We start from the raw sequence: 21547 nt of genomic DNA on the forward strand, positions 1-21547 counted from the left end.
ACCCTTTATTTTTCCATTCTGCTGATGTTACACTGGAGAGTATCTAATTTGTGAACTGAATTGGATTCTAACAACTGGCTTTTAACAAACACTTTCCAGGGGTGCCTTGGTGGCTCAGTTGGTTAAGTGTCCAACTCTGATTTTGGCTCAGGTCATGATCTCACAGTTTGTGAGTCTGAGCTCCATGTTGGGAGCTGACAGTATGGAGCCTGCCTGGGATTCTCTCTTTCCCTCTTTCTCTACCCCCTACCCCACCCCATTTGCGCTCTCTCTCTTTCTCTCTCTCAAAATAAATAAACATTAAAAAAAAAAAAAAAACACTTTCCAAGGAAATGGTGACTGGATAGAAAGGTTACATTCATGAATGCTGGAAAGACAGCCCTGATTTCTCAACCTTGGAAATGAGCAATGACTCAGGGCTCCCAATATCCAGAGCCGGCAAGGTTTTTCAGAATCAGGATGCTTTAGTATCCCAGCGCATGATTTCTTTATTTTGTTTTAGCCTGGCTCATCACTAAATTAGTAAAAATCAGATAGCTTTTGGGCATGGTGGTGTTCTTAGGATTCTGTTTTGTTATTAACTATTGCCATACAAATATATAGCCAAATGTGTTTTACTAATGATTGTGGTGGCATTAATTGTAATTACTTGTCAATTTCACTTGCTACTGACGTCTTAATTTCCAACATGTCTGAAAAGGTTTTTAAAGGATTTCACTAGCAGTCTTGTAAGTCGTTTGTCAATAAATGATGAAAGGTTTGGCTGTTTCTATTTCAATGTTATCGTTTTAATAGGCAACTGTCTACATGCCACCCACCACAGAAATGCATTTTCCTCACCCCCCCACACCCCCCCCCCTTTTTTGGAGGTGTCTAAAGTGGAGGGAGGTCTGGTTGCTATGGATATCTGAAATTTCATGTTTACATTTTAAAAGGTAAGCTGAAACCCTCCCTATTTGGTCTCCACCTGAGTGGCATTCACATTTAGAAATTACAAGATTGTTATTGGCTATCTGAAGCTTGAGGATGTGGCTGAGTACTGGCAGTTAATTAAAACTAGGCTGGCTCTCAATATCAGAATTATGCAGCCTGTTTTTGTAGGATGCCCGTTGAAGTCTTCACTACCCTGCAATGTGTTTTTGATGTAAAAAAAATATTTAAAAAGGAAACATAACACAGGGCAGCTTGTCCTCATTTACTGGAGAGGTTGGTTGCTCCACGAGCTTTTCAGAGTGTGATTCTGCCACGGTGTTCTTTGTCCTTCAGCCCTGCATGCTCTGGGCTGTCATACTTTGATGTGCCCAGGACAGCTGAGAGGAGAACAACACCCTGGTATTTTCAGGGCAGGAAGTTTGCTTCATGGGATGCATATTGGGAAGATCTTAGAAAAGTTTGTCAAATGAGAGTATTGCTGCTTTAAGTGGCAAGTGAAATCACTTTTAATTATTATTGTAATTATTATTATTCTTTTAAATTTGTTTTTAATTATGCAGGTTATTCATGAATACATTCTCCATATACAGGCAAAATCTAACAATAAAGATAAAAAGAAAAATCCCCTTGACTATTCCTCATCAGTTCTGGCTTCCTCCTAATAGATAACTCTTAAATCAGGTTACTATGTATTATTTTATATCAAAAATCAGCCAATTTATGACCCAAGTTCCAATCCAGCTCCCCATCACCTCTTTTTATAAGTAAAGTTTTATTAGTACACAGACATGCCCATTTGTTCCCATATTGTTTCAGGCTGTTTTCACACTGTAATAGCTGAATCATGTAGCCACACAGAGACCATGTGGCCCTCCAAGCCTGAAATATTTACCAACTGGCCCTTTACGGAAAAAGTTTGTTGACCCCTGTACTAGATATTTTTCTTTGCAATTATATATATTTAAAGTAACATGTAATTTTATTTGTGATATTAATATATATATATATATAAAGTTATATATAATTTTATTTATTTTTATATAGATGGTATTATGTAGTACATATTGTTCTATACCATGCAGTTTTTCATTTAACAATATGCCTTTATGATCTGTCATCCATATCAAGACATGCTGTTCTATTTCATTATGTTTATTTAGCTGTTGCATATTGTTCATAGTAGGATGAAGTTAAATTTATTTTGTCATTCTCTATTGGTGAACATGCAGTTTATTTTCAGTTTTTACTGTTAAAAAGAATGCAGCATTAAAAACCAGTGAAAAATCTCTATTTTTCCCTGTAAATAATGGAAAATAATATATGCAATATGATAGCACATTTAAAAACCTTTTAGGTTTATTTATTTATTTGAGAGAAAGTTTGGGGGGGGGAGTCACAGAGAGAGAGGGAGAGAGAATTCTAAGTAGGCTTCTCACTGTCAGCACAGAGCCCAACGTGGGGCTTCATCTCATGAACTGTGAAAGCATGACTCGAGGCGAAATCAGGAGTCAGTGGTTAACAGACCAAGTCACCAGGCACCCGGGAGCACATTTTTACAGCAGAGAAGTTACATAATGATCATGCTCATATGAAGAAAGAGGGGTTAGTTAACTTATTCAGGGACTTAAAACATGGCACTGCACATTACTCAGGACAGGCATTTAATGCTTCTGATTTCCAGGCAGTGCTTACTCTGGGAAAAGGTCTGAGTAGAACTGAAAGTTGTTTTACCTAAAAGATATAAGAGGGAATTAGAAGTGTCTTTAGGTTAGGTATTTGTAAGTTTGCCGTCATGTGAACTGTAGTCAGAGAAAATGTCAAGATTACAGTCTGTGTGTTAGAAACATTAAACCATAAAATGTCAAGATTCTGGAAACTCCACAGTGATCAAGTTGAGCCCCTTCAGTTTCTAGATGAGGATACTGAGCCTCACAAAATTTAAGTGGTTTATGTAAGATCACAGTAGTAGGTTTTGATGATGACTTACCCTGTCAACTGACTCCAGTTCCACCAGCTTGGCATTTTTATAACTCAAGGGGAATATGACTTACAATAGCACATGGTTTAGAAGTTTTATAGTTTGTAAGAAAATTGGTATTTGTAGGCTTTAAAAATATATGATTTAAGTATGAAAATTCATAATAGAATAGTTAGGTTTCTGGTAAAACATTAGGTTGCCTCAGCAATCACAACAAAGAATTGTCCAAAGTGATCAATGACCTAAGCAGTTTGGAAGTTTTTTCTTCCTGACACTGTCAGGCCATTTGTTCATGTACATCACAGTATCATTGGGTTACAAATAAACAACCTTAGCTGGAGTCATCTTAGCAACTTTTTGCTTCTAGTAAAGCAACTGATGCTCCTGTGAATCAACATTTTTGGCATTTTAGAAATGGCAACAGTGGTTGGCAAACACCTGCATTTGCATGCAAATACCTTTTAAACATTTCATAGTTTGGGTTATGATAGACATACCATTTGAATCCAAACTCTTGTGGAGGTGATGTGAAACTGCACTGAAGGGAGTGATGTGTGTTTTTAAACCTCACACAAAATCAGGTAAATATTTAGTGTTGATGAGACACTCACCTGAATTTCCTCTTTCTATGCCTCCCACAGTCTTTTCCCCTTCATTATTCTTAGCTAGGTTTATTGTGACCCGTAGTAGTAAAAGGAGTAACGTGAAATGAAACACAATACTCAGAACCACCTATTTTTTAATTCATTAGTTCAGTTTGTGTCACCATTGGTGTGGCTGCAAGATGTGCCTAGAAAACAATCACAGTCCATATCTTACAATAGAATAGAAGAGATTTTGCTACTTTAAGTGCCAGCAATAATCTCTTGTTGGTCTTGGAACAGAGGAAAAGAGGGAATTGACTAGAAGAAACTCTGCTATTTAATTTCTCGGCCTAGAAACCATGTGGAGGCAGAGAAAACAGCCTGAGCACAACCAGCTATGACTAGTCTCAATGAGTGGAAGATGTGAAACAATACTGGACATTTTGTCAGATTAATAGATGGTCACTAAGTATTTCTTGAGTTCCTGCAAGGTACATTATTAGGTATTAGGGGCACATATTAAATTACAGACAAGAGCTTTGTTTCCCAAATTATAGCCCTTGCTAGGAAAGGCAAGGCAAACAAACCATAATCAACATCCAAGTAGGAATTTCTTCTTAGTAGGTCTAGGGGCAAGATTCTTAAGGCATCCATTATTTAAAACTGTGGCTAAACATATAAAATAATGAAACAGCTCATTGAAAACCAATCAGTTATATATCCACAAATAAAATGGTTTGATAAATAGTTTGCTCTCACAAACACAATTATGTTGTTGTTTGGGCTTCATGTAGACAGAGAATGAAGGCAGCCATTCATAGACTAAAACCAAAGTTATAGAATACAACACCAAAGTCATAGAATGAAGAACCCCCAGAACTGAATGGAACTTTAAGGTCACCTAGTCAAATGCCAATATCATCAAAAATATTATCCACCTTGGTGGATTTTACTTGTAAATTTTGGAAACCCCACATTGACTTTCCCTTACCTCTCCTTGACTTTTATTTTTCTTTTTTTCAATATATGAAATGTATTGTCAAATTGGTTTCCATACAACACCCAGTGCTCATCCCAAAAGGTGCCCTCCTCAATACCCATCACTCACCTTCCACTTCCTCCCACCCTCCACCAACTCTCAGTTTGTTCTCAGTTTTTAAGAGTCTCTTACACTTTGGCTCTCTCCCACTCTAACCTCTTTTTTTTTTTTCCCCTTCCCCTCCCCCATGGGTTTCTGTTAACTTTCTCAGGATCCACATAAGAGTGAAAACATATGGTGTCTATCTTTCTCTGTATGGCTTATTTCACTTAGCATAACACTCTCCAGTTCCATCCATGTTGCTACAAAGGGCCATATTTCATTCTTTCTCATTGCCACGTAGTACTCCATTGTGTATATAAACCACAATTTTTTTATCCATTCATCAGTTGATGGACATTTAGGCTTTTGCCATAATTTGGCTATTGTTGAGAGTGCTGCTATAAACATTGGGGTACAAGTGCCCTTACACAACAGCACTCCTGTATCCCTTGGGTAAATTCCTAGCAGTGCTATTGCTGAGTCATAGGGTAGGTCTATTTTTAATTTTTTGAGGAACCTCCACACTGTTTTCCAGAGTGGCTGCACCAGTTTGCATTCCCACCAACAGTGCAAGAGGTTCCCGTTTCTCCACATCCTCTCCAGCATCTATAGTCTCCTGATTTGTTCATTTTGGCCACTCTGACTGGCATGAGGTGATATCTGAGTGTGGTTTTGATTTGTATTTCCCTGATGAGGAGCGACGTTGAGCATCTTTTCATGTGCCTGTTGGCCATCCAGATGTCTTCTTTAGAGAAGTGTCTATTCATGTTTTCTGCCCATTTCTTCACTGGGTTATTTGTTTTTCGGGTGTGGAGTTTGGTGAGTTCTTTATAGATTTTGGATACTAGCCCTTTGTCCGATATGTCATCTGCAAATATCTTTTCCCATTCCGTTGGTTGCCTTTTAGTTTTGTTGGTTGTTTCCTTTGCTGTGCAGAAGCTTTTTATCTTCATAAGGTCCCAGTAGTTCATTCTTGCTTTTAATTCCCTTGCCTTTGGGGATGTGTCAAGTAAGAAATTGCTACGACTGAGGTCAGAGAAGTCTTTTCCTGCTTTCTCCTCTAGGGTTTTGATGGTTTCCTGTCTCGCTTTCAGGTCCTTTATCCATTTGGAGTTTATTTTTGTGAATGGTGTGAGAAAGTGGCCTCGTTTCAATCTTCTGCATGTTGCTGTCCAGTTCTCCCAGCACCATTTGTTAAAGAGACTGTCTTTCTTCCATTGGATGTTCTTTCCTGCTTTGTCAAAGATTAGTTGGCCATATGTTTGTGGGTCTAGTTCTGGGGTTTCTATTCTATTCCATTGGTCTATGTGTCTGTTTTTGTGCCAATACTATGCTGTCTTGAGGATTACAGCTTTGTAGTAAAGACTAAAGTCTGGGATTGTGATGCCTCCTGCTTTGGGCTTCTTCTTCAAAATTACTCTGGCTATTCGGGGCCTTTTGTGGTTCCATACAAATTTTAGGATTGCTTGTTCTAGCTTCGAGAAGAATGCTGGTGCAATTTTGATTGGGATTGCATTGAATGTGTTGATAGCTTTGGGTAGTATTGACATTTTGACAATATTTATTCTTCCAATCCATGAGCATGGAATGTTTTTCCATTTCTTTATATCTTCTTCAATTTCCTTCATAAGCTTTCTATAGTTTTCAGCATACAGATCTTTTACATTTTTGGTTAGATTTATCCCTAGGTATTTTATGCTTCTTGGTGCAATTGTGAATGGAATCAGTTTCTTTATTTGTCTTTCTGTTGCTTCATTATTAGTGTATAAGAATGCAACTGATTTCTGTACATTGATTTTGTATCCTGCAACTTTGCTAAATTCATGTATCAGTTCTAGCAGACTTCTGGTGGAGTCTATCGGATTTCCCTGTATAATATCATGTCATCTGCAAAAAATGAAAGCTGGACTTCATCTTTGCCAATTTTGATGCCTTTGATTTCCTTTTGTGGTCTGATTGCTGATGCTAGCACTTCCAACACTATGTTAAACAACAGCAGTGAGAGTGGGCATTTCTGTCGTGTTCCTGATCTCAGGGAAAAAGCTCTGTTTTTCCCCATTGAGGATGATGTTAGCTGTGGGCTTTTCATAAATGGCTTTTATGATCTTTAAGTATGTTCCTTCTATCCCGACTTTCTCGAGGGTTTTTATTAAGAAAGGTTGCTGAATTTTGTCAAAGGCCTTTTCTGCATCGATTGACAGGATCATAAGGTTCTTATCTTTTCTTTTATTAATGTGATGTATCACGTTGATTGATTTGTGAATGTTGAACCAGCCCCGCATCCCAGGAATGAATCCCACTTGATCATGGTGAAGAATTCTTTTTATATACTGTTGAATTCGATTTGCTAGTATCTTAGTGAGAATTTTTGCATCCATATTCATCAGGGATATTGGCCTGTAGTTCTCTTTTTTTACTGGGTCTCTGTCTGGTTTAAGAATCAAAGTAATACTGGCTTCATAGAATGAGTCTGGAAGTTTTCCTTCCCTTTCCATTTTTTTGAATAGCTTGAGAAGGATAGGTATTATCTCTGCTTTAAAAGTCTGGTAGAACTCCCCTGGGAAGCCATCTGGTCCTGGACTCTTATTTTTTGGGAGATTTTTGATAACTGATTCAATTTCTTTGCTGGTTATGGGTCTGTTCAAGCTTTCTATTTCCTCCTGATTGAGTTTTGGAAGTGTGTGGGTGTTTAGGTATTTGTCCATTTCTTCCAGGTTTTCCAGTTTGTTGGCATATAGTTTTTCATAGTATTCCCTGATAATTGTTTGTATCTCTGAGGGATTGGTTGTAATAATTCCATTTTCATTCATGATTTTATCTATTTGGGTCATCTCTCTTTCCTTTTTGAGAAGCCTGGCTAGAGGTTTGTCAATTTTGTTTATTTTTTCAAAAAACCAACTCTTGGTTTCGTTGATCTGCTCTACAGTTTTTTTAGATTCTATATTGTTTATTTCTGCTCTGATCTTTATTATTTCTCTTCTTCTGCTGGATTTAGGCTGTTTTTGCTGTTCTGCCTCTATTTCCTTTAGGTGTGCTGTTAGATTTTGTATATGGGATTTTTCTTGTTTCTTGAGATAGGCCTGGATTGCAATGTATTTTCCTCTCAGGATTGCCTTCGCTGCATCCCAAAGCGTTTGGATTGTTGTATTTTCATTTTCGTTTGTTTCCATATATTTTTAAATTTCTTCTCTAATTGCCTGGTTGACCCACTCATTCTTTAGTAGGGTGTTCTTTAACCTCCATGCTTTTGGAGGTTTTCCAGACTTTTTCCTGTGGTTGATTTCAAGCTTCATAGCATTGTGGTCTGAAAGTATGCATGGTATGATCTCAATTCTTGTATACTTACGAAGGGCTGTTTTGTGACCCAGTATGTGATCTATCTTGGAGAATGTTCCATGTGCACTCGAGAAGAAAGTATATTCTGTTGCTTTGGGATTCAGAGTTCTAAATATATCTGTCAAGTCCATCTGATCCAATGTATAATTCAGGGCCCTTGTTTCTTTATTGACCATGTGTCTAGATGATCTATCCATTTCTGTAAGTGGAGTGTTAAAGTTCCCTGCAATTACCACATTCTTATCAATAAGGTTGCTTATGTTTGTGAGTAATTGTTTTATATATCTGGGGGCTCGGGTATTTGGCGCATAGACATTTATAATAGTTAGCTCTTCCTGGTGGATAGACCCTGTGATTATTATATAATGCCCTTCTTCATCTCTTGTTACAGCCTTTAATTTAAAGTCTAGTTTGTCTAATATAAGTATGGCTATTCCAGCTTTCTTTTGACTTCCAGTAGCATGATAAATAATTCTCCATCCCCTCACTCTCAATCTGAAGGTGTCCTCAGGTCTAAAATGAGTCTCTTGTAGACAGCAAATAGATAGGTCTTGTTTTTTTTTTTTATCCATTCTGATACCCTATGTCTTTTGGTTGGTGCATTTAGTCCATTTACGTTCAGTGTTATTATAGAAAAATACGGGTTGAGTCATTGTGATGTCTGTAGGTTTCATGCTTGTAGTGATGTTGGTACTTTGTCTCACAGGATCCCCCTTAGGAACTCTTGTAGGGCTGATTTAGTGGTGATGAATTCCTTCAGTTTTTGTTTGTTTGGGAAGACTTTTATCTCACCTTCTATTCTAAATGACAGACTTGCTGGATAAAGCATTCTCAGCTGCATATTTTTTTTCTGTTCATCACATTGAATATTTCCTGCCATTCCTTTCTGGCCTGCCAAGTTTCAGTAGAGAGATCGGTCACGAGTCTTATAGGTCTCCCTTTATATGTTAGAGCACGTTTATCCCTAGCTGCTTTCAGAATTTTCTCTTTATCCTTGTATTTTGCCAGTTTCACTATGATATGCTGTGCAGAAGATCGATTCAAGTGACATCTGAAGGGAGTTCTCTGTGCCTCTTGGATTTCAATGCCTTTTTCCTTCCCCAGATCAGGGAAGTTCTCAGCTATGATTTCTTCAGGTAGCCCTTCAGCACCTTTCCCTGTCTCTTCCTCCTTTGGAATACCAATTATGCATAGATTATTTCTCTTTAGTGCATCACTTAGTTCTCTAATTTTCCCCTCATACTCCTGGATTTTTTTATGTCTCTTTTTCTCAGCTTCCTCTTTTTCCATAATTTTATCTTCTAGTTCACCTAGTTTCTCCTCTGCCTCTTCAATCCGAGCTGTGGTCATTTCCATTTTATTTTGCAGCTCGTTTATAGCATTTTTTAGCTCCTCCTGACTGTTCCTTAGTCCCTCGATCTCTGTAGCAATAGATTCTCTGCTGTCATCTATACTGTTTTCAAGCCCAGCGATTAATTTTATGACTATTATTCTAAATTCACTTTCTGTTATATTGTTTAAATCGTTTTTGATCAGTTCATTAGCTGTCATTATTTCCTGGAAGTTTTTTAGAGGGGAGTTCTTCTGTTTCATCATTTTGGATAGTCCCTGGAGTGGTGTGGGACTTCGAGGCACTTCCCCTGTGCTGTCTTGAATAACTTGCATTGGTGGGCGGGGCCGCAGTCAGACCTGATGTCTGTCCCCAGTCCACCGCTGGGGCCACAGTCAGACTGGTGTGTGCCTTCTCTTCCCCTCTCCTAGGGGCGGGATTCACTGTGGGGTGGTGTGGCCCGTCTGGGCTACTTGCACACTGCCAGGCTTGTGGTGCTGGGGATCTGGAGTATTAGCTGGGGTGGATCGGTGAGGTGCACAGGGGCGGGAGGGGCAGGCTCAGCTCACTTATCCTTCGGTGATCCACTTCGGGAGGGGCCCTGCGGCACCGGGAGTGAGTCAGAGCCGCTGGAGGGATGGATCCACAGAAGCACAGCGTTGGGTGTTTGCGCGGTACAAGCAAGTTCCCTGGCAGGAACTAGTTCCCTTTGGGATTTTGGCTGGGGGATGGGCGAGGGAGATGGTGCTGGCGAGCACCTTTATTCCCCACCAAGCTGCGCTCTGTCGTCCGGGGCTCAACAACTCTCCCTCCTGTTGTCCTCCAGCCCTCCCATTCTCCGAGCAGAGCTGTTAGCTTATAACCTTCCAGATGTCAAGTCCCGCTTGCTGTCGGAGCACACTCCGTCCGGTCCCTCCGCTTTTGCCAGCCAGACTCGAGGGCTCTGCTTGGCAGGCGGGCCGCCTCTCCCCCCCTCCCTCCCTCCCGCCAGTCCCTGGAGCTCCCACCGCCTCTCCGCCCTTCCTACCCTCTTCCGTGGGCCTCTCGTCTGCGCTTGGCTCCGGAGTCTCCGTTCTGCTACTCTTCTGGAGGTTTTCTGGGTTATTTAAGCAGGTGTAGGTGGAATCTAAGTGATCAGCAGGATGTGCGGTGAGCCCAGCGTCCTCCTACGCCGCCATCTTCGCCTCAAAAAATCTGGTGTGGCAAATCATTTAGAGGTAAGTTGAATTTTAACACGTGTCTAGACTACGGGGAAGCGACCATTTCTCAGGCAGAGGTTCATGCACAAAGAAATACCGGCCATCCAGCATGAAGGCTGAAGAAGCAAATGAAAACTGAGAGCTCTAATCTCTCCTTGACTTTTAAAGTTGCCACCTCATACCATCACTTTAGAATGCAAACCCTTTTTTTAAAATTTATTTATTTTGAGAGAGACAGAGATAGCACAAGTGGGGGAGGAGCAGAGAGAGTGGGGTAGAGAGAATCCCAAGCAAGCTCCGCATTGAGCCTGATGTGGGGCTCAAACTCACAAAATTGTGAGATCATGACCTGACCCAAAACCGAGTCGAACGCTTAACCAACTGAGCTACCCAGGCGCCCTGCAACCCGTTTTACTATTAGCAGCAGAAAAAGGAAAGGAGATAAATATACATGAAACTAATATATTAAAAACTACATGTAGCATCTCAAACTTAAAAAAAACACTGAAGCTTTTGTTTAATTTTTAAATCTTAGCTGAAGTATCTGATAGCACAGATAATCCATTCCCTCCTGTCCATTAGCAAAGCTAATCAGATGTAACTACATATGCCTTAAATTTGCTACTATACTCTCCTCCAGCTACTAACTAGGCAAAGAAATATTAAGCCAAGAATGATATATATGTACAATAAGAATAGTTATTACAGGGAAAGAGTTATTAAGAAATTAATAACATATGTGTGTTTGCCATATAAAATAAGGAACCAAAAAAGATTCAAGTATATATGCAGATGATATGCTAAGAAAGAAAAGAAAATAATTGGGAAACCTAAAGCCAAGGTTGGTTGCTATGTGGTTAGCAATGATTTATCTCCCTGGACTTGATCAATGAGAGTCCCAGATAGAATAGCTACAAGCTGAACAGCTCTTAAAAATAAGTTCCGAATGTTTAGACTCTGGGAAGTAGACATTAAGATATTGCCCAGATTTAGAGACAACCACATCTGTGATTTTCATCTGTGGCTAGTTTTCAAGTGTGTTTGTAAAATATACATGAAACAAAGATAAAAACAAACAAAAAGTAGTCTGGAGGAAAAAGATATTTCAAGGAACAGAGGAAAATTTCCCCTCTCCCAGGAAAGAGTGCTGTAGTTGATATATTTTGAGTAATAAGAGATGATTTTACACTCCTAAAGTAAGAACAAGATGCTGTGAAAAAAGCACAGAGAACAAGGAGTTTCACAAATCAAAACTGTAAAAGTTCCATGAGGAAATGATTACACATAGTCAGAATATGAGATAGTCTACAAGAATGTGAATATCTACCGAAAGCAAATATCGTTTAAAAAAAATTATGTGTGGCGTGCCTAGGTGGCTCAGTTGGTTAAGCGTCAGTCTTGGTTCCAGCTCAGGTCATGATCTCACGGTTCAAGGGTTCAAGCCCCGCATCGGGCTCCATGCTGACAGCACGGAGCCTGCCTGGGATTCTCTCTCTCTTCCTCTCTCTCTCTCTCTCTCTCTCTCTGCGCCTCTTCTTCTCTCTCTGTCTCTCAAAATAAACTTAAAAAAAAAAACCTTAAAAAAAAAATTATGTGTGGGAGGGGTGGAACAAAGATTAGGGATAGTGCTCAGTTAGGCTGAAAGATCCTGAAGAGGCATAACAACCAGATTCAGTATGTGAGCCTTATTTGGGTCCTGGTTCAAAAAGTAAGCCGCTATCAAAGACATTTGAAGGACAGGTAAAGTTATGTGCATAACGATCAGATATTAAGCAATATTGGTATATCATCATTAATTTTCTTGGTGTGATAATGGGATTGTGGTTAGGAGGAGGATGTGCTTGTTTGATGAAATCCTTGCTAAGTAATTAAGAATGAAGTATCATGATATCTGAAACATTCCAAATCATTCAGCACAATATTAAAACAAAAAATATGCAAAAATTGTATTACATTTTACTTTTTATTTCTGTAAGCAATCCATTTTCAATGTTGAATAGATAGAAAATACAGCAAGATAAACAACAAAAAAGGAATGTTTACAAGCAGACATAATTACATCTTAACCCAGCAGTGCTAGCACTTTGATGCTGTGTGTGTATAGTAGTCATAATATATATTATGTACGAATATTTTGATAACATAAATACATCATCACATGTATGTGTACATGCATAACACAATATATGTATATACTCACATACAATGTATATTTTTCTTTTTACATTAAAAATGTTAATCATATAATAGTTTAATGGTTAAACATAGTATTTACTGTACACATGAACTGTAATTTATTGTCCCCATCTCTTCCAGCAAAAGGAGTTATACTTGTTATTACTCGGGTATATCTCTTCCTTCTTATGCCTGAGGCTTGCCTTTACTGTGCATAACTTAAAATGCTCCTGAATTCCCTCTTGGTGAGACCTTAGCAGTTTGTTATGTTTTCTTATCATCCATTTGGTCAGTGGTATTTTTCTCTCATTTACCTTAGCCCAGAGAAGGGCAAAGAGCATTTTTATCTAGGTGGGTAAATCTTACACATAACAAATTGGTTGTGTATCTTTGCTCACTGATACTTTATTTAGCAGGCTAATCTGATAAACTACCTATTTCTCAAGTTATAATAACATTCACGGTGGCGGCGAACTTGATAAAGTTCTGAGTCTCCAAAGACAGAAGCTCATTGGTTGTGGCTACATTGCAGTTTAGCTAATGAAATAAAGGATTGTTTTTCATATTGAAAAGATAAAGACTGGGGGCTAAAAAGGATGATTAACATATTAGGGGAAATGCAGAATGATCACATATGGAAATTTATTGCTTTGGAATGTAGAATACTTTTTTTTTTAATATGAAAATTATTGTCAAATTGGTTTCCATACAACACCCAGTGCTCCTCCCAACAGGTGCCCTCCTCAATGCCCATCACCCACTTTCCCCTCCCTCCCACCCCCCATCAACCCTCAGTTTGTTCTCAGTTTTTAAGACTTTCTTATGGTTTGGCTCCCTCCCTCTCTAACTTTTTTTTTCCCTTCTCCTCCCCCATAGTCTTCTGTTAAGTTTCTCAGGATCCACATAAGAGTGAAAACATATGGTATCTGTCTTTCTCTGCCTGACTTATTTCACTTAGCATAACACTCTCCAGTTCCATCCACGTTGCTACAAAAGGCCATATTTCATTCTTTTTCATTGTCAAGTAGTATTCCATTGTATATATAAACCACAATTTCTTTATCCATTCATCAGTTGATGGACATATAGGCTCTTGCCATAATTTGGCTATTGTTGAAAGTGCTGCTATAAACATTGGGGTACAAGTGCCCCTATGCATCAGCACTCCTGTATCCCTTGGGTAAATTCCTAGCAGTGCTATTGCTGGGTCATAGGGTAGATCTATTTTTAATTTTTTGAGGAAACTCCACACTGTTTTCCAGAATGGCTATACCAGTTTGCAATCCTCATGAGAGAGATTTTGATCTCCCTATATTTAACATCAGTTTTATTACTTTCTTCTTTAGGGAATGAAGAAACTTTTCGCTTTAGAAGTGAAGAAACATTGAAAAAATCACATTGCTTGTCCTTAAAGTTTTTATTGTTACTATTATTAATCTAGCTCCAGCCATAATACCGGAACACAATTGCACTGTTGGTGGGAATGCAAACTGGTGCAGCCACTCTAGAAAATAGTGTGGAGGTTCCTCAAAAAATTTAAAAAAATTAGAATACTTTTACTGTAACATCCTAATTTTGTAAAAGGCCCTTTGGCACCAAATAGACCCAGCTCCAAATAATGACTTTGCTACTTTTTTAGTTTGGCCAAGGTTTTAACCTTACAGTTCTCTCTGCCCAGTGTTTTCATGTGCAATATGAACTGTGAGTTATGTATGGAAATCTCATAGGTCTTTTACAACGATATAATGAGATCGTTTATTAAAAGCTTTCCGTCAACTATAAGGGGCTAGTGATGGTGGGGCGGGATGTGGGTCATAACAGTATTAATTACAGTAGCAAGAATTAGTAACAGTGTAGCATAAAAGAGTGATAGTAGGAGAAATATTAGTAATGGGTAACCCTACTGAGATATTTATATTTAAAGACAAGTTTCTTGTGGATAAAAGTTTGATCTTAATCAGATGCATTTATGATAGTATCTTTTCAGGCACTCCAAAAATCATTGTAGAATAAACAGTTTGTGTATATTTGGAAGGAGAGGGGGGGAAAAGAGGTATTATTTGCCCCTCAAAATTTTATAATGAAAATTAATGTTTATTCTATGTTTTATTGTTTCTGGAAAGGGCTTTATTTTGTAGTAAATTACAATATCAGTTTAATAATAAAGTCTTCTAAATAGAGTATTTCTACTAAATTTGTAGTCTCTTTGACCTACTCAAGATTCCTAATTTTTTATAACTATTCCTTCAATTTAATTCATAGTTGTTGTCAACTTGGGTCTGGATTTTGAAGGAGAAAATGTACACCTTTTAAAGTAATTGATATGAAATAGCCATATGTAATTTAGCTATCTCTTATAATAAATTCACTTCAGAATACCTTGTTTTTGTTTTCTTTATTTTAAAAAAGACTCCTGGGAAAAGGACAAGTTTCTGAAGCATTAAGTTAGCACTATTCATTTTCTTAACATTAAACATCAAGTGTTTTGTAACCCAAGAGACACTTAATACAAAAGAAATGAACCTGTCTTTTTATTATGGAGGATTAATGGGGTAAATGCTTGTTTTGTTTCTTTAGTGAAGAATTAGTGGGGTGGATATTTTTTTTAAAAAACACCAGTTTATCAAAATATAGAATAATTAAGGAGAAAGCTATTCCTATTTGGATGGTTTCATCTTAAATTAGAGTTTTGGGAAAACACATAAGCATGATGATACGAGGTGCTAAAATAAACATGTAGATAAATATAATAAAGCTTGTAAAATCCTACCTACTCCACAAAATCTTCATCAGCACCCCAGAAGATGTGATTCTTGTCACTCAAAATCTACTACATATTCAAGCATGTAAGGAATATAAACCCCATTCATTCTCTGAGGGCACCATTTGAAAATAGAGTAGAGTCTCTGCTGTGCCAATTACAATTCATTCATCAATTAATTAATTCATTTGATAAATATTTAGTAAGTGTCCACCCTGAGCCAGGCCCTTTTCTCGGTGCTAAGGACAGTACAGTGAACACGGCAGGCATAGCCCCTACCTCATGTAACTTTGATCTTGGTGGTGGGGGGCATACAATAATAAATTGAACAAGTGGATACAGAGTGTGTCAGATGGTGGTCTGTGCTACTGAGGAGAAAAGAGCACAGTAGAGGAGACACAGAGAGCCAGGTGGAAGGGGGATGCTCTTTTGTATAAAGTAGACAGCAAGACCTCACTCATCTGCTAAAGTTAGACACAGGCATGAAGAAAGGAACAAAGATAGCCCTGGATCACTGAAGGGAATGAGTCTAGGCAGAACTGATGCAGATAATAATCTTAGTATCTTGGAGGGACAACCCAGGTTAACTAACTTCCCTGAGTGGCAGTGTCTTCTGTGCTCAAAATGGAAGTAACAGTGAAGGATGGTTGATGAGGATTAAATGACATAGAGTGTGCAAGAAGCCCAGCATACAGTGAATGCTCTGTGAATCTCTGGTGCATTTCTACTGTAAATCCCTGATCATGTTGGTGTATGTGCTTGTCTACATCTTTATAGTCTCTCTTCCTTGAGAGTGTTGTGTCTTTTCAACACTAGGGCCAAAATCATTACCAAATTGTGCTACAGAAAACATAAGACAACCAACTGTTTTATACAGTTTCAAGATATCCATGAAGTACTGCTTCATGCTTTGGTTGTCTTTCTTAGGCCCCACCACCATTGGTCTACCCCGGAGCCTCTACTATAGATGGCAGGATTGGGGGTGGGGTATGCTCAGCTCCCTCAATCCCTAGGAAACTCATGTCCCCATAAGGTGACAGAGCAGGTCCTCCATCCCCCACTCCTCTGAACCCTGACCTCTCTCCAGTTTCTTCTTTTCCAGCTTGGGCATGTACGGGAGCTAAGGCAGTGGAAATCCTCTGCATAAGACAGTGGGAGAAATTTAGGAGCAGGGTGGAAGTTTGCACCAGAGAGGGAGAGAAGACAGAAAAAGGAGGAGGAAAATACTTCTTCAAGCATCATGGTAGAGTGGCCAAGGAACTTTTAAGAATAGAAAAGACCAAGAAGCATTTCTAAGTGGTTTGCATTGCTGCATTGTAAATTCTTTCCATTTCTTCAAACCTTCCATAAAGTCTCCTACAAAAACAGGCCTTTGCATATGGATTCTTTTGGGTGGCCGTTATAGAAAAGAGGTGAGTTCCATTTGGGGGTCAACATCGGGACAGAAATGAATGAAAAGAGGTACCTGGGTGGCTCAGTCGGTTAAGCATTCAACTTTGGCTCAGGTCATGGTATCATGGTTCATGGGTTTGAGCCCCACATCGGTCTCTGCACTAAAAGTGTGGTGCCTGCTTGGGATTCTGTCTCTCTCCTTCTCTCTCTGCCCTTCCCCAACTCATGCTGTCACTCTCTCTCTCAAAATAAATAAACTTAAAAAAAAAAAAGAATGAAAAGCCATGTGATCAAGAGTGGGGGAATAACAATTCTGCAGAGGCAGGAAGCAGGAGCCACAGATGATCATCCCTCCATGGCAGAGATATTCTCAAGAGTCTCCCAAGGGCATTGAGGATTTGAAGCCGTTAGTATACTGATCTTCAGGACAAGATAACCTCAACTGATATGCATGTGTGTATGACACTTGCTTCAGGTGCATCCCAAGCAAAGACTCTGAACTCTTCGGGATGGTGACAGGAAAGTCAGGCTGAAGCTGAAGATCTGAGTGGACCTTTGGACCTGCCAGAGAATGGATACAATGGAAGACATTGCTTTCTCAAGGTCCTTGAATGGACCAGTGCTACTACCATTCAGCATATTGTCAAGCTGCATTGTGGAGGTCCAAAGACCACATTCAGAAATGACAAAATGGAAATGGCTTTGTTAACTAAAACAGTTCACTAGATTTGTCTGGAGTCAACACCTTTGATTTGTTAGAACAGAAAGGAAGTAGGTTTGGTGTAGCTGCCTTGGGCTAAATGCATCCAGAGCTGTCCATGACCTTTACTGCAGATCTAGTGTGAGGAAAGGCTTGCACAGGCTTGTAGGTGAATTAACAATGTCTAGTTCTTACAACTTCCTGAGGTAAGTACTATGATTGTTATTTCTAAACAAAGAGGCATAATTTGACCCAAGCACAGGTTTGGGGAAACTGGAGCATGTGGAATAAATGAGTGCTGAGGGCAAACTTTGTGACAAGTGGGCATCAAAGAAGCAACCAATGCAGCAACTCTTTAATAGTGGATGGGCTGCCTGCCTTATACAGATGTTTATACTAGTGCCTGCATGGGGTTTACAGGGTGATGATGTAATTTCATTTACATCTGTCTGGTGTTTCCTTTTAGACCGTAAAGTCTCCTGAGTCATGTCCTACATGCTAGGTCTCCTTCTGTCTTGACAACCCCACTCAACACGGGCAGGTATGTGGCCCATTGCATACAAGAGCGGAAGACAATGATGATGAAAGTCAGGAAGTGTATGGGCTTTGTGAAGAAGTAAACAAGGTTTGCGTTTGAGCCAAGATCAAATTGAGATGAACAAAAAGGAGAATGTGGTCAAGGTAAAAGTGTTCATATGAAAAATATAGGTACTTAGAAAACGGTACTTCAGAAATAGATGCATCTCAAGGTCTGGTCTTACAATGTGCATATAAGTAATCTTTGGGATTTATACATTTACTCATGCAGGTGCACTGATCCTTAGAAAACCGTGACTGCCCTGGGCAGGGCCAATGAGGGGTGGGAGAATGTGATGCATACACTTTCTGGAAACCCCATCTTTGAAGAAAGCTAATTTATTGCACATTTGAATGTTTGGCTTTCAGTGGCCAGTAACTCAAACCAGAGTAGATGGCTTTTAATGAGGACTTGCTTTCCTACAAGAAAAATTCTTAAGATTGTTGGAAAAGGAAAAAATAAACCCCGGAGGATTGTCAGAACTGGTAGATGAGGCCCGTGCAGTAGCTTGGCTGGATTTCCTTTAAATGCTGAGATGAAAGTCATTCAGCATGGAGCTCTCACCAGTGAGGATTTGAGAGGATTTTGTTCTTGTTCTTTACTACTGCCAGGGACTGTAATTAGCAGGCAAATGCATGAGATGGAGATGTATTTTTTTCAGCTGATTTAAACACTGTCCTTTTTACAAAAAACCCACATCCATTATAACCAAAGTGGACCTCAATAGTAGAGGTCTATAAATCCACAAAACAGTGCACTTGTTAGTTTTCCCTTTGGCCTGGAGATTAATAAATGGCCTTGTCTGTTGGAATGGCCATCACAAGAAGATGAGAGACAACAAATTCTGGGGTGGATGTGGAGGAAAGGAGACCCCTGTGGACCGTTGGTGTTGTTGTAAATTGGCGCAGCCACTACAGAGGATAATATGGAGGTTCATCAAAAAATATAAATACAACTACCATATGATTCAACAATGCCACTTCTGAGAATATATCCAAAGGGAATGGGAAAAAAAACTAGCTTGAAAAGATACCTGCACCCCCATGTTCGTTGCTGCATTATTTACAATAGCCAAGACATAGAAGCAACCCAAGCGTCCACTGATGGATGAATGGATAAAAAAATATTACTCAGCCATAAAAAATGAGGAAATTCTACCATTTGCAGCAGCATGGATGGATCTTGATAACATTATGCTAAGCAAAATAAGGCAAGGACAAATACTGTATGATCTTACTTATATGTGGAATCTAAAACAAAACAAAAAACAAAAACAAAAACAAAAACAAAACCAAACTTATAGAAAAAGAGATCTAATTTGTTACCAGAGGCAGAGGGTGGGCAGAGGAAGAATTGAAGGAAGTTGATAAAAAGGCACAGATGACCAATTATAAGATAAATAAGCACTAGGGATGGAACATACAACATGATGACTAGAGCCAACACTGCTGTGTGACATATAGGAAAGTTGTCAAGAGAATAAATCCTAAGAGTTCTTATCATAGGAGAAAATATTTTTCTTTTTTCTTTCTTTTCATTTTATCCTACTTATATGAGAAGATGGATGTTGGTGAACTTCTTGTGGTAATCATTTCACAATACATGTCAATCAAATCCTGCTGTAAACCTAAAACTTATATAGTGATGTATGTCAATTGTTTCTCAATAAAACTAGAAAAAAATTGTTTTAAATAAAGGGCCTTGTCGGGGCGCCTGGGTGACTCAGTCGGTTAAGCATCCGACTTTGGCTCAGGTCACGATCTCGCGGTCCATGAGTTCGAGCCCCGCGTCGGGCTCTGTGCTGACTGCTCAGAGCCTGGAGCCTGTTTCAGATTCTGTGTCTCCCTCTCTCTCTGACCCTCCCCCGTTCATGCTCTGTCTCTCTCTGTCTCAAAAATAAATAAACGTTTAAAAAAAATTTTTTAAATAAAGGGCCTTGAACTAATTTGCTGTTAATCTCTCATTGTTCTGTTTTGTTTTTTTTTTCCTATAATCTAATCTTCAAAATGCTTTAACTGGTATATTAGAAATCTTTGATTTTTAGATGGGTTCGCTTTGAATTTTTTCCCCTGTTGGTAAATATTTATCACAATCCTAGGAGGCTTGATATTTTTTTTTTTAATAAAGAAATGTATCCCTATGGACTTCAAGCTGTATTATAAAGCTTTAATCATTAAGACAGTATGGTACTGGCACAAAAACAGACACTCAGATCAATGGAATAGAATAGAGAATCCAGAAATGGATCCACAAACATGGCCAACTAACCTTTGACAAAGCAGAAAAGAATATCCAATGGAAAAAAGACAGTCTCTTCAGCAAGTGGTGCTGGGGAAACTGGACAGTGACATGCAGAAAAATGAACTTGGACCACTTTCTTACACCATACACAAAAATAAACTCAAAATGGATGAAAGACCTAAACGTAAGACAAGAAGCCCAAAATCCTCGAGGAGGAAGCAGGCAAAAACCTCTTTGACCGTGGCCACAGCAACTTCTTACTCAACACGTCTCTCGAGGCAAGGGAAACAAAAGCAAAAATGAAGTATTGGGACCTCATCAATATAAAAAGCTTCTGCACAGTGAAGGAAACAATCAGCAAAACTAAAAGGCAACCGACAGAATGGGAGAAGATATTTGCAAATGACATATCAGATAAAGGGTTGTACCCAAAATCTATAAAGAACTTATCAAACTCAACACCCAATAAACAAATAATCAAGTGAAGAAATGGGCAAAAGATATGAATAGAGACTTCTCCAAAGAAGACATCCAGATGGCCAACTGACACATGACAAAATGCTCAACATCACTCATCATCAGGGGAATACAAATCAAAACCACCATGAGATATCACCTCACACCTGTCAGAATGGCTAACATTAACAACTCAGGCAACAAGAAATGTTGGTAAGGATGCAGAGAGAGAGGATCTCTTTTGCACTGCTGGTGGGAATGCTTACTGTGAAGCCACTCTGGAAAACAGGATGGAGGATCCTCAAAAAATGAAAAATAGAACTACCCTACGACCAGCAATTGCACTACTAGGCATTTAGCCTAGGGTGTGCTGTTTCGAAGGGACGCATGCACCCCCATGTTTATAGCATGGCTATATCAACAATAGCCAAAGTATGGAAAGAGCCCAAATGTCCATCGATGGATAAATGGATAAAGAAGATGTGAGATATACACACACACACACACACACACACACACACACACACACAACGGAATATTGGAATGGCAATGGCAATGGCAAAGAATGAAATCTTGCCATTTGCAACTATGTGGATGGAACTAAAGGGTATTATGCTAAGCGAAATTAGTCAGAGAAAGACAAATATCATATGACTTCACTCATATAAGGACTTTAAGACACAGAACAGATGAACACAAGGAAAGGGAAGCAAAAAATAATGTAAATAATATAATATTAATTAATATAATTATATTATAATTATATATTATAGTTAATTAATATAATATAATTATTATAAATAA

At 38.8% G+C, this 21547-nt stretch overlaps 1 protein-coding gene across 2 annotated transcripts in view; it reads left to right on the forward strand.

The window, feature by feature from the left end:
* Positions 1–21547, forward strand: part of DYNC1I1 (dynein cytoplasmic 1 intermediate chain 1) — a 307556-nt gene that overhangs the window by 132902 nt on the left and 153107 nt on the right. The window lies entirely within an intron of this gene.

The sequence above is a fragment of the Panthera tigris genome, chromosome A2, assembly GCF_018350195.1.
Source record: "Panthera tigris isolate Pti1 chromosome A2, P.tigris_Pti1_mat1.1, whole genome shotgun sequence".
Lineage (NCBI taxonomy): Eukaryota > Metazoa > Chordata > Mammalia > Carnivora > Felidae > Panthera > Panthera tigris.